The sequence below is a fragment of the Conger conger genome, chromosome 17 (genome assembly GCF_963514075.1).
Source record: "Conger conger chromosome 17, fConCon1.1, whole genome shotgun sequence".
Classification (NCBI taxonomy): Eukaryota; Metazoa; Chordata; class Actinopteri; order Anguilliformes; family Congridae; genus Conger; species Conger conger.
The window spans coordinates 18,546,600-18,560,397 of record NC_083776.1 but is presented as its reverse complement, the minus strand read 5'-3'; the positions used below and the strand labels follow the sequence as shown (position 1 = coordinate 18,560,397).

At 38.8% G+C, this 13,798-nt stretch overlaps 1 protein-coding gene across 1 annotated transcript in view; it reads left to right on the top strand.

Annotated features, from left to right (window-relative positions):
* Positions 1-5,381: 5,381 nt before the first annotated feature.
* The window catches only part of LOC133116929 (beta-1,3-galactosyltransferase 1), an 81,855-nt gene continuing 73,438 nt past the window's right edge, over positions 5,382-13,798 (top strand). The window contains exon 1 of the mRNA XM_061226951.1: positions 5,382-5,604. The gene's annotated coding sequence lies outside the window, so the exon portion shown is untranslated. The remainder of the gene's footprint in view (positions 5,605-13,798) is intronic.

The following is a 13,798-nucleotide window of genomic DNA, read 5'->3' as shown; positions in this document are numbered from 1 at the left end:
CAACATGTCACAGAAGTTAGCATGAGCACACCATTTGATGAGAGCAAAAAACCCACAAGTAAACTTGCTGTGGTATGGCCCCCTCAAACTGATTCCCCAAAGAAAGCCTTTATCATGGACGAGGAAGTCAAGCTGGTCAAGCCAAGCTGGCCCCCCCAAGATGACTGCAAGACTGCCCCTGAAAGTCAGTCCAGTGAGTCCTCTTTGAGAGAGGTGAACAAAAACACTGGAGCTAAAAACGGACCTAAACCTGTAGAGCCCATAGTACCTCTCGCGGCCTCAGAAACGACACCGGAAGTTAAAAGTACTGAAAATACTGTGCAAGTGCAAGAACAGGAGGGACCTAAAGGTGGTGAGAACGGCGGGGAAAAGCAGGAAGAAGCAGGTCAGGAAGTGAAGGTTGTGGAAGTGAATGAGCAGGAGGATGGGAAAGGTATTGATGAAAAAGTAAATGAGCAGGAAACAAAAGAGGGAAAAGCAGCAGCAGAAGTAGTCAAGGTCACAGTGATAGATGCCCAGGCACCAGGCGAGCAGGCCAACTTCAACAACAACAACAATCACTGTGTGATGCTTGGCGATAACAGCCAGCTGTGCCCAACGGTTCTGGCCTTGAGCCCTTCACATGGTGTCATACGGGAGAACTTGCTCAAAGAGGACACGTGCAGTAGTGGGTCAAAGGAACGCACAATCGACAGTACTCCATTATCAGCTGTAAAACGCATTTTGTACCATTGGGTGCCAAAAGTGAGGAGGTCACAGAGGACAGTATTACCAATGACTTGTTCACAAATGTGAATCCCAAAAATAGATTGTCATTTGTGAAAGAACAGCAGCTGAACGCTTCAAGCTTTCTCAAGGACATTTTTGCAGCTCTTAACAAAAATTACAGTTTCAATGATGATGCATTCAGGGAATCTTCCCATGAGAAGCCTTTTAAAAACTGTCTGTGCAAAACAATCTTGTTGGTTTTGGAATGAAGGGAAATGGATATCCAAAGAATCCAATGGGCAATATGAAGAGAGATGAATATCTTGACATACTTGCCATAAGTGTTTGCAGCTCATTGGAATGAACAGGCAATGTTAGTAAGACTGAAATAGTGTCTGTGGAGGAACAAATCAGAAGAAACGGATGTTGTGAGGATGATGATGAATGAACCAGCATTATTTATGTTTAACTGACAACACCAAATGCAATTTAGTCAGATCTGTTTTTTACTTATTACTATAATTAATTAAAATTTTACAGTCAAGTCCATGGACAGCTTAACTTAATCAACTTAAATGTGTGCTCACAGTAATTTTTTTTGTACTTTACAAGGTTTTCTATCCTGGATCTACATTTCAGAATATCCATATTTTTAAACTGGTTTTTAGTAAGCACCTGGAGTGCAGTGAACAGAAACAATATTATAAGACAACAAATTTTGTTCTTTATGATCTCAATCTGTGATGTTTGATAAGGACGGTTTTATGTCATCTGAATTGATTATTCTACTTTATTTTATTTAAAAGGATTCCTGAGGGATATCATAACCTATACTGAGGCTGGTTAACTGACAGTACACTCTATTCAATCTATCTTGATCCATAAATACAATGAAAATAAAATCTATATGATGTTTACTACTTTGTGTTTACTTTTCATTCTGACAAATCATTTCAATTACTCAGTATATAATGGGATTGTGAGCATTGCACTTTTGCAGCTTTCAGTGTAAAGTTATATATCTTTTTTATATATCAATAACTGTTCTGGGACCACAAGCTCATAATAACAATAAGGATTGTATTGATTCAAGCTGAGATAACAGCAATAAACATCAAATATGATATCCTTTACCTCATTAGCAATTGCCTTCAAATGAAAGTGTTTGACAAATTATTCATATGATCTTTTAAATAATTTCCCTCCTTTTCTATATTACCTAGTACAAATTCATTTTATATAATGGAATTTGCAAATATGCAGTATTTCATCCTGTCTAATGTTACAGTATCAGGAGTATTACAATATTTTAAACATGTATTACAGCTTTACTCTACAGTTTCAGTAAGGTTACCCTAAACTGAAATGCCATTGGACTAACAGATAATATTCCAAAAGAATAGACCATAACTAACATTCTTGCTGTGTGAAGTTACAGTATAACTGACTTCCGATTGATTATTTACACCTAGTGAAAACCTGTTGTGGTTGAGCCAGGTACACATGAGCCAGGTGTTGCTGGAGTGAACAGAGATGGTAAATGGAATGATAAAGGTCACCAAGATGGCTGTCAGAATACCCTCACTCATAGTACTATGAGACTGAGCAGATCCAATCATATTCTTGCTCCAACTGGAGGTGGAAATGATAGTGATTGCGATGTACTGTAGGATACAGTAATATAGCAGTCAGATTGCAGGACAATCTCTCAATCTGTAACATTTGCTATGGGGTAGAACAACTGTTTCAACAGTTACAAATGAAACAGGCCCTGAGGAAAATAGACACTTTGATCATGGAGATCGACACACCCAGGGAGGGACTGAACCGGCAACCCTCTGACTGCCAGATGACAGTTCTTACCTGCTAAGCCAATGTCACCCTCACCAAGACAGCAATCCTGATTGCCAGTTCTTATCTCCTGAGCCTCCCTTCCATGACAACATCCTTGACAACCGTATAAACCAGTTTTAAACTTCCTGTTAACTTCTGTTTACATCCATTTGTAGTACTGTAGCTACAGTAGCAAGTGTATGCGGCTCACACAAGATAAATAAAATAACTAAACATTGCAATATTCGGAGAAACTCCATTTTTAGGCTAGTCTCTGATACAAACAGGCCTCCAAAAACTTAGCTGCATGTCCATCTAACTTGATTGCACTAATGTTTCTGGAAGTCCTAGAAAAAAGTAGGTACTAATGCTATTTCATAGCAAACTTCACAAACTGGGTGCTGTGGCTAGAGCAATCAAGAAGTCCTCCCTTGGTGTCAGTGATCTGTCGTTAGCAGACTAGCTAGCTAGATATTTCCTAGAATATAAAGGGGGGAGTCCTCATGGAACTGTGCTAGGGCCATACAGCAAAGTGGCAGTGGTGAAAAGAGCAGAGATGGCCTCATGTTTTAAACAGACCCCCATAGACCATGGAATGTCTCTGGGTAGAGCAGCAGGGTTTGGGACTATTGTTGATGCACCCAAGTTTTGGAACCAATTGATTATGTGCAAATGTGGAATCCCCCATGGGAACTGGCTTTTAAAAATAATAATTTGGTATACATTTAATTCATTTGAAATGAATGCCAAACATAATACTTTGTATTTTTAGTGCTATTTGCTCAAATAGTATCCCCATCAGTGTAAATAAACTGCAAATGGAGGGAATTTGTTTTACATTGTGATGAAATGTTCCAATACTCTAAATCAATGCCAAATATTATAACAGAAATAACATCTGAAAGGTTTTTACAGCCGTTTTTTAAATATTTTAGTCACATATTTCTGACACATGCGAAGGAAGGTCAACATTCAGCAGTGAACTTTGGCATTAGTCATACATTCCTCACTATACAATGGAGCCATGCTTCATGCAATTCCCTTTGGTGTCATTTTGAATAGTTATGAAGTGACTTTTTCTCACAGACATCATACAGTGACAGCCAAAATATTGAGCACATAGAGGAAGATATGCTAGTATAGATATTAGACACAGAAAACAGTTGTACATCTTGTGATTTTTTTCTGGCTGCTACTAACACCTTCTATTTTTGTATGACATTTGAGTCATGATAAAAAGGTAACCTTCAGGCTTATAAGAAATGAACTGGTGAAGTATTTCATCCACATATTTAAACCAAATCACTCTTTGTAGGATTGTGTTGATTGTTAAAGATGAGCTCTTCTTTCTTGAATTTCTGCTGTAAATCACAACACAATTACAAACAATTGCAAGTTAATTATGAAACAAGCAGGCGGGGATACCAATTACTTTGTTTTGTTTTTTCGTGACAATTCCGACTCCACTTGTATGTAAGCTATTAACTTCAGCCTTTATAGACGTTTTTTGCCAGTAATTCAAATTATTATGACCGGCAGGAGTCCACACGGTTGAACACAGCTGGTTGGGTTTCCTCTGGTGCTTTAAAACACTGTTTCCCAAACTCCTGGAGTAGGCTACCTCTGTGTATGTTGGTGTTTGTTCCAACCCCAATTGCCATCGAATACTTCTAACAAGCTGTTAATATTTCTTAATTAGATTATTTTAATCTTAAAATTTACTTTAAACCACATTGCCAAATGCCAAAAATAGCTTTGCAATAGCATGAAGAATAAAAAATGACCACGTTCATATTGTGCTTATTGCACCATCTTGTAAACAATTAAGAAGTGGTAACAAATAAAAGACTGGGGTTAAGTAATAGGCTCATAATTAGGTAGTTGAATATGCATTTAATTTAATTTGTTTCCAAAAACATATCAACGCAATCCAGATTTGCCTGCTTTGTCTTATCTTCCAAATGGTTACTTTCGCCGACCAGGTGTCAGGTTTCACCAATTGGGAGCCTGATTCACTTTTGTCTTTAAAAGTGAATCAGGCTCCCAAATTCAAATGAAAATAATTTACCACTTTTAATGCAATCTTTCTGCAAAACGTATGCATTGTTTGCAGTATAGCACAATAAGCACAATATGAACATGGTTTATTTATTATGGTATGCATATGTATCTTACAAAATGTGGTTTAAGAGGGTAAGTTATCCGTCTAAACATGAAAAGCACCTAATTAAGAAAATTAACAGCTTGTTAAAATTATTTGATTGCATTGGAACGAAAACCAGCATACACAGGGGTACTATCGGACCGAGTCTGGGACCACTGCTTTAAAAAACATGCAAGCTATAAACACTTCTGCTGACGTCAGCCATGTTTAACAGGGTTGCGGTAATCTCATTCCAAAATTGTTTTGTTATCCTCTCAATATAGCATATGCGAGTAAATGTTAAAGCTAGCCTATTATAATGTAAATTTGAATTATTTTGAAATGTTTATTTTATTATTCAAACAATGTGAACAATGATCGAAGTCACAAAGAGCCTAATCGCGAAGTTTTTGTAATCTACACGCGTTTTTTCTTTTTTTCTTTTTTTCTTTTTACTGATATAAACAAAAATAACTTGAGTAAACTTCTAGTAAGGAAATTCTCGCTTTCGACCACGACAGTCTATCCTGCTGCACATATTCGTTTTCCTTCTTTCAACCGGATTGGCTATGATTCGACTTGAATTCACACTGATTGGACGGTCCTCCTGTCAGCCTGTGCACCTACCCTATGCTTCTCTATCACGTTGTTTCCTTGGGACCTACGGCTTCTTCGCTCAAAGATGCTGATAAGGACACGGTTGTGGCATCAGCACCACTTATCTCATAGGATGAAGACAATAACATTGGTGGAATGAATTGAATACATTTATTTTTTAATGCTCTTGCTGGATCATTTCGAATTCACAGCGCATGGAGAGTGTCTGACGCATGGAAAACCTATCAAGACGCTGAAGAGGGTTTCGGCACTGCATTCGGACCAACAGTTATTTTTCCATTATTTGGCTGCTGCATATCAAGGTGAGTCGAGTCGTGACACTTTTTTAGTTGCTGATAATTTAAGGGGAGTTTTACACTGTTTAGAAAGAATTGGCTTTGTTCTTCCCTCCATAGCAGGACACGTCAATAATAATTCCGTGCTGTAGGACTTTGCACCTGTGCTGCACGGAGCAGCACTGGTTATACTATGATGGGTTTAAACCCTTATAGTATATCGGTATGTTCAGTATACTAATTTTCATTCTATTGTATGACTGAATATGGCAGTGTTAATTGTATTCGTGATTGTATTTATATTCATAAAGTTCTTTATTATGTCAAAGATTATCAAGATTTCTGTGTGCAGTCTTTCCAGAAATTACACGCTAGTGTTTGTTTGCCACATTATATTATCTACGAAATAAGTAATACGAAGATCTGTCAGATGCAGCAAACAGCGTTCCTTTAATCAAAGAGCCTTTAAGTGATAATCCCATGGACGTAAACGTGGGAACGCGTTTAAAACGAGTTCATATGTGAATTTATTTGTAAAAATCAAAATCAAGGTAACTAGTTTTTGTGCATGTCTGCATGTCAGACAGAAAAAAATAGGGGCGAATAAAGGGACATTTATTGTTTAAACGTTCGTCGTTCCCGATGTGCTAACGTTTTAGGACGTCATCCCCCGTTCTTAGCAATAGCTTCTGCCGGCATGTGCGAAACCATTGGGATGTTATGTCAAGCCGGTTACGTTAACATTTAATAAATTGTATATTGTAATAACTTAAGAAAGTTAGCAAACCCTCATTTATTTTGTTGAGTAGCCTAATGTCTTGGGGCAAAACATTGTGCGTCGTAAATGATGGGATGGGAGCGAGGAATCTGTATAGGCTACGCAATTTTATAAGTGAAGCCCACGTTTTCCATTCCATTGATACAAATATTCGGAAATGTGGTAGCCTTCACAGTTAGTAGTAAGCTACGACTTGCTTAATTAAGGGGGGGCGGGGGGATGAACATTTTCTGAAAGCCAGTTGAAGACAGCGAACTCTTTATATGCCCGCAACTGACATGTCTTTGAAGACAGGAAGCTTTAATCAAGAATGTGATTGGTCCTTTGGTTGCTACTGAACAGCTTTCATCCCCAGCCTTTGGCCAAAATCAAGGATGTGTATTTCGCTCTTGTTTCTTTCGACATCGTTTTTCAATATTATAAACACGTTTATAGAATTTAAATATATAAAGAAAATAATATAACTGACAACTGTTAGCTATTATTTTCATATGTAGACGTATTGGTTTTCACCACCAAAAGGCATACTGCTGTGAAAGTCTTCCTTCAATCAATAATTTAAGTACAATTGCTGAAACTTCTGAATGCTGTAACGCGTTGCATTTGTCCAGTCGTGTGATCTCAGGACGAATGTTTGCTGGGATTCAGATAATTCCGATTAAAATGAAAATTAAGTTTAATTGCCTATCATTTATATTCTTTTGGAATTTAAGTAGACTACTATTCATGGAAGTACAGTACTTATTGCTCAATAATTATGCACATTCGTCACAGAAAATTCCGTGGACAGCATTGTATTGGCCTTTAAGCCAGATCATTTGTAATGAAAAGGTCTTACAAGACGATTCCTTGTGAAATTTGTGACAGTTTCTGCACTGAGCTTGTCTGTTTTTGTTACCTGTTACATGTTGGGGCCATACTTTGCACATCATTGAATTTGGAAAACAGTGGCTTCCAATGGCAATAAATTGATCTGATAATTTTTCATTTTCCACATGACAACATGACTGTTTTAGACCTGGTAGTGTAACCTATAATGTTACACAAGCTAATACTCCTTTAAGCTAGGCACTGGCATCCCACTGTGCCATGTCTGCAGCACACATTTGTAACACATTTGTGCGATCCATTTTGATCCATTATCCATAATCTCAGCGCTGGAGAATGACACTGAGGAGCAACAGTGCATTGTTATATTGTGGGTGCTGGTAATAGTGCCATTTGGGGTGATGTTACTGTCTGTCCATTGAGACACATTTGCAGCTAGTCTCTGTGGAGCTGAATATTACATTACATACATTATCTTTTCAATATAGTGACTTACAGTTGATTAGACTAAGCTGGGGACAACCGGGGGTGGTCTGTTCAAAGAGATGATGGACGCTTATTAAAGCCTTTTTATAGATCACTGTCTTTACATCTGTAATGTATTAGTACTGTATACGTCTACTCTAAAGACGATTTATTAGCACTCAGCAGTCACTCAGATGATGAGTTTAGTCCAGTAGGGCCTATATTGTCTCTATTAGAGTTAACAGTGCACTGTCAGAGTTGGTTTTACACTGTGCAGTGCAGCTACCCAGTTGTAGCCATGATATGCTCATCTTGAGTGACAAGACATCCTCACTCAGCATACAAATCCTGACCACCTACCGGACACCCTTCTAAAATTATAATATGGCTGCTCTTCTTGGCAGGTATGAGAAAATATTTGTGGGGCAACATTAGCTCAGGAGTCGGTGGGTCGTCTGGCAGTTGGAGGGTTGCCGGAATGTTCTGCTGCCCTGGGTGTGTGGAAGTGTCCCTAAGTAAGACTCCTAACTCCCATTTGCTTCCTACAAGCTGGTCTGTGCCTTGAATGGCAGCCTGTCACTGTTGGTGTGTGAGTGTCTGTGTGAATGGGTGAATGAAAGGCATTCACTGTAAAGCACTTTGGATAAAAGTACTATAGTGTATTGCAGTCCATTTGCTGTTCACCAATTTGGCTGAAATCATGATTTCATACTCTGCATGCTATCCCTTCATTCCGAAGCAAACATCTGACATTTTTAGGGGCAGCCTGTAGTGTAGTGGTTAAGGTAAATGACTGGGACAGGCAAGGTCGGGGGTTCAAATCCCAGTGTAGCCACAATAAGAACCGCACAGCCGTTGGGCCCTTGAGCAAGGCCCTTAACCCTGCATTGCTCCAGGGGAGGATTGTCTCCTGCTTAGTCTAATCAACTGTACGTTGCTCTGGATAAGAGCATCTGCCAAAATGCCAATAATGTAATGTAATGAGTGCGTTTTTTATTGTTGAAAAACGTTATATTGACCACAAGCTATAATTTCTTTAATACCAGCTTACTGATTGTTCTCTAACTGCACCAATGCATAAAGATCAAAACAGAATCTGCCTGACAGTGGAGTGTGCGCCAAATTCTCTGGGAAAGGATTGTAGTGGCATTTGTTTCCGAACATTTCAATCATTTCTACGTGAATTATTCTGCATTAATATGCTCTATATTGAACCTGTTGTGGCCTATATTGTCCTAAAATTCAGCAGTTTGTCCCCAGATGGATGGAAACTTGGCACGGCAGCTTAAATTTTATGCAGTCTGACATTTATGAGATTTGTTCATATTCACATCCCCTGCTTCTGACTGCAATGTACAGGTTTTGCTCTAAGGAAGCGGATAGCACTTCTTGTCAACGAGTGTAATAGGCCTATACAGAGAGACAGATTGTATAGACCCACCCCCCCAAATTTGTAATGCTGAATCATATGACTGTATGTGGTTTTATACTTTGGCCAGCTGGACTGCCAAGGACAATGACCACAGTCTATGTTGGGTGACAATATGAACGTTCATGAACCTTCTGGACTTAAGTCCTGAGCAATAGACTACAAAATGGCCTTAAATTCTGGGTAATATACTACAAAATGGCCTTAAGCCCTGGGTAATGGACTACAAAATGGCCTTAAGCCCTGGGTAATGGACTACAAAATGGCCTTAAAGCCCTGGGTAATGGACTACAAAATGGCCTTAAAGCCCTCGGTGAAGGACTACAAAATGGCCGTAAACCCTGGGTAATGTTACCACCGATGAAATGTCACCCTGCGGTGGCCACACTCAGCCCTGGCGTGGGTTTGATGCTGGGATTTGATGCTGGACTCTGGGGCTCAACCATGGCGTAGGACAGTGCCTTAACACGATGAGCCACTCAGCAGCACAAGGAGATGGTCTGTTCTGTTTACTAAGTGTTGATGCAAATTCAAACAGAACAGCTTGAGTTGGAAAGGGTACATTATTCTCATGGGCGTCTGTGTATTCAAAAACCATACAGTGCACTTTAAGCACACTCATTTTGTAGTATTTATTTTTTAGCCGCTTTTGGCACCATATCCATTGTCACTACCAACTATTCCCTGGTGCCTTTACAACTGTCCCATTTGTCCTTAGTAAGCTTTATTTTAGTTTTTTGCAGTACATGCAATTGCGTATGGATTACAAAACCAAGTATGAATTATTTTCATTCTTAATTCTTTATTTCAGTAAATAATACTTATTTTGAATTTCATCAGAACAATGTATCTGATGCATTTGTACTTGGGCTTCAGAGAGGAGAATCAGCCTGGCTGTAATAAAGAGGTTGTTCACTGCCACTCGGGACATTAGTGGCAATCGAAAATAAAAGTAGTTAGTGAAGATGGGGAGGGGTACGGGATGCTTGAACATAAAATACAGTAAATGGTGTGGTAATAGTCTTAGGTTATCTGTAAATTTGTCGCCTATATTTTTTCATTCATTGTAAGTGAGTAGGCTGCCTACTGTCTAGTTCAATGTTTTTTGTCACAAATCATTCTAATTGGCTGTAGATTACAATACAATGAAATCAGCTGCAGTATATGCATGGACACAAGAATAGAATTCATCTGTCATTTGAAACGTATCAATAAATGTGTCAAGTTAATGATTGAGCTGATTAAATATTTAGAGTACAATTTGGCATGAAATCCAGAAACCAGTACAGCTCTGTTGCCTGTCCTTGGGCAGCACATGTGGTTATATTACAGATATTTTCAGGTAAAAGATGCGTGTGGTGAGGGGATGGCTTCATATATATATATTTTTCAGCCCTGCTCTTTTCTGGGTCTTTGTTAACAGCCAGCTTGGATCGGCATAGTCGAGACACAGTATATTTCTGGCCAATTGCAAAATATTGTGATTTGTAATGTCACATATTGCCACTTATTAAAGATTGTTACTTTTATTTTTATTACTTTAATCATTACTTACTCTACCAAATGCATGTATTGGCTCAATACAAGATATTCTGTGTAGAGATATTCAACTATTCATTGCTGTGCCTTTTATTAATTGCCAATTTAAAATGTAGGAAACATTTGTTTGAATGATAAAAAAGCAATGGCTGTAATGTGATTTAGGGTGTCCCAAAGCCACAGTAATAAAAGATATATTCTGCATAAAATACTGCTTTTGAGCATCATTACAAGGGGAATGTGCTAGAGGCCCCATTCATTCTGTCAAGGGATATTAATCTATATGGGTCCATTTAGTTTGCCTGATGTCTGGGTTAAACAAGTGCAGGCAGACTACAATATGAAGATAAGGTGGGTTGATTCCATCTTAATTCCTGGCAAAAGCATTCTAGTGATGGGAACAAATGCGTACTGACAGGTTTTACAATTGCAGCCTTCGTAAAAAGAAAAAGTTAATTATACTGCGGTGTGCATGTACAGATGGCATTTTATGGTTGATAACGCTACTGTATACTAGTCGGTGTATAGTGAGTCCAGGTTTATACATTTCACTCACGGTCATCAATCATTTGGAATGTTTTGTGAAATGAAAGATGGTATCAATGCCATCAAGTCAATGGAATCATTTTGGTATTTTGTATCTCCAAGATGTACACTTAGTGACTACTGTATTTGGTATTTATTAGACTTACGCATGATGGAGTTACTGTTGCGTCCCTGTTAGCTTGAACCAGTCTGGCCATTCTCCACTGATCTCTTTCATTAAAGTTTTTTCTTTTCCCACACCATTCTCTGTCAACTCTAGAGCCTGTTGTGCATGAAACTTCCAGGAGATCGATAGTTTCTGAGAATGATTGTCTGGCACCAACAATCATTCCACATTCAAAGTCACTGACATTACATTTATTCCCCATTCTGTTGTTTGGTCTGAACAACAACTGAACCCCTTGACCATGTCTGCATGCTTTTATGCATTGAATTGCTGCCACATGATTGGCTAATTGTACAGTATAGTTGCATTAAGCTTGTGTGCAGGTGTACCTAATAAAGTGGTACAAATGTAATTGAGTATATTTTGAATGGGATGGGGATGAATTCAATAAAATTGCTGACATTTAAGTGTAGTAACACTCTTTGGCTAACTGCATTAGTGAAACACTTCCGGAAAAAGTTGTAGACATTTCTTTACAATGGATATTCTTGAACTTTAGTGTTTTGTTTTTTGGGAAGAATTCTCACTGGAAAGGGTTTCATTCTAAATAGCTGCCTCTTCTTCCTGCATTCTAACTCAAAATATTTGGATCATTACCTCATTGAAAGGAAATGCCATTCCTCCAATTTTCTCTGTACTCCCTGGTTACCATTGCCTATAGATTCATTCTATCCACAAATTTCCCCTCCAGACATATAGAGTATACTTTAATGAAGGTGGAGTCTCCAAGAGAGGATTTATTTCTGCATTTTACTTTTTGTGAAACAGGCAGACAGTTACACTAGCTAGACTGGCGTTTTCTTGCAATTTCATGAGATATCTTTATTTTGATTCTTTATTTGTTTGTTTTTCCACACTTCTCTTTTTCACATTCCCAAATGCAGAGCAATTATTTAGAAAAGTTGTGCGGTGTGAGCGCGCGTGTATTTGCAAAGCCTTAATATAGGCACTACAACAAATTTTTCTTAGACTGTTTGAGACACAGATGTTCTTCACTTTATCCTTGATGCATTGGGGCATGTATTGCCCTGTTCTATGGGAAATTAATTGGTTTTAGATGTGTCAAGTGGGACTGTGCAGTTCATGGTTTGACTGTAATAATCTCTGTCTTTGGCATCTGAAGCGTTGTGGGACTATTCCCTAATCATGTTAACCATGAAACTAACACGCAGTGGCACAACTTCTCTGTATCTCCCGAGGGACATACAATGCAATAAAATCCAAGGCGAAACTGTTAACTGAATTAAATTGCTAACCTTGTTTTTCTGTTTTCCAGTATGGTTTTTTTAAAATAAAGCGGACAAACCCTTTTCCAATTACTCTCTTGAGGCCACTTTAATGACATTGATAGATACAGTACATTTCTGTTTGGAAGCAGCTGGGCGCTCATTGATTTCTTTGTGCATGCAGACAGATGGTGGCATTCTCCCGTGGCAAGAGCTCAAAACTGAGGTCCCTCTGTAAGGACCTGAAATGAGTCTTGCTGTGAAAGATTTACTGTATTTGATGTGGTCAGATTGCTCTACCTAAAGAATCGCCGATGGAATAGCAAGATGGAGTGGAATTTGGAAATTACATATTGTTTCAGGTTTTGTTTTTATAAAGGGCACACATGGAGGTCTCCTTTTAGTCTTTTCAATTTCAGGGCTATAATACCTCATATTTATTCCTTGTGTATTTCAACAAATACTGTGAGTGGTATGGCATAAAATCCTGTTGTAATGCTTTCAATTGTTCTGTTTTTCTTTGAAACCGAGTGTTTGCAGTACCCAGGCCAAGGTTTGGAAAAGGGTCTCATAATTCACTTTAAAGAGGAAAATAAAAGGGCAGTGTTTTGTAAGTGATATATCTTCAAGCCCCTGGAAAAAAGGGTTGATTAAAAAATTATTTGAGACTAGGTCACCTTGGACATGGCCATCGCATCTCTGTAAAGCTGGTAACGTGTTAGACTCTCACTAGTCCTTTAATACGTTACAGGTTGAGGCAACGGTCACACATCGCATTTGTAAACAAGGCAAAAATGTCAATGTTGGACTCCTTAGAACTGTTTAAATGTGACAGTTGATGTGTGTTTGTTTTTTGTTTTTTATTTCACGAAGCTGTTTGACCCAGCTCTCGTGTTCTGCTGGGGGTGGTACTGAGCGTGTCTAAACCGCGTCCCCAGAGCAGGGGCCGTAATCGGGTTTCACTGCTGAGTTTTTCTGGCTCTCCGGTCCCTGCTGTCAGTGCGCCGGATGTTTGGCGGCTCTCTAGGCAGGGGAGATCACAGGATTAGCGGCACTGTTTCCAAGCAGAGACGATTCCTTCTCCACCAGCCCGTCTAGTTTTGGCTGCTACGTGCCCTTTTTTTGTCAGTTCACTTAGGCCTCAGTTTCTCAAAACATCTGCGGGAATTGCAGCATTTGAAAGCTGTTTTGCCACTTACTGGTAACTTCTGCCTGTTTTTACATTGTTTGGTGGCATGGGCTGT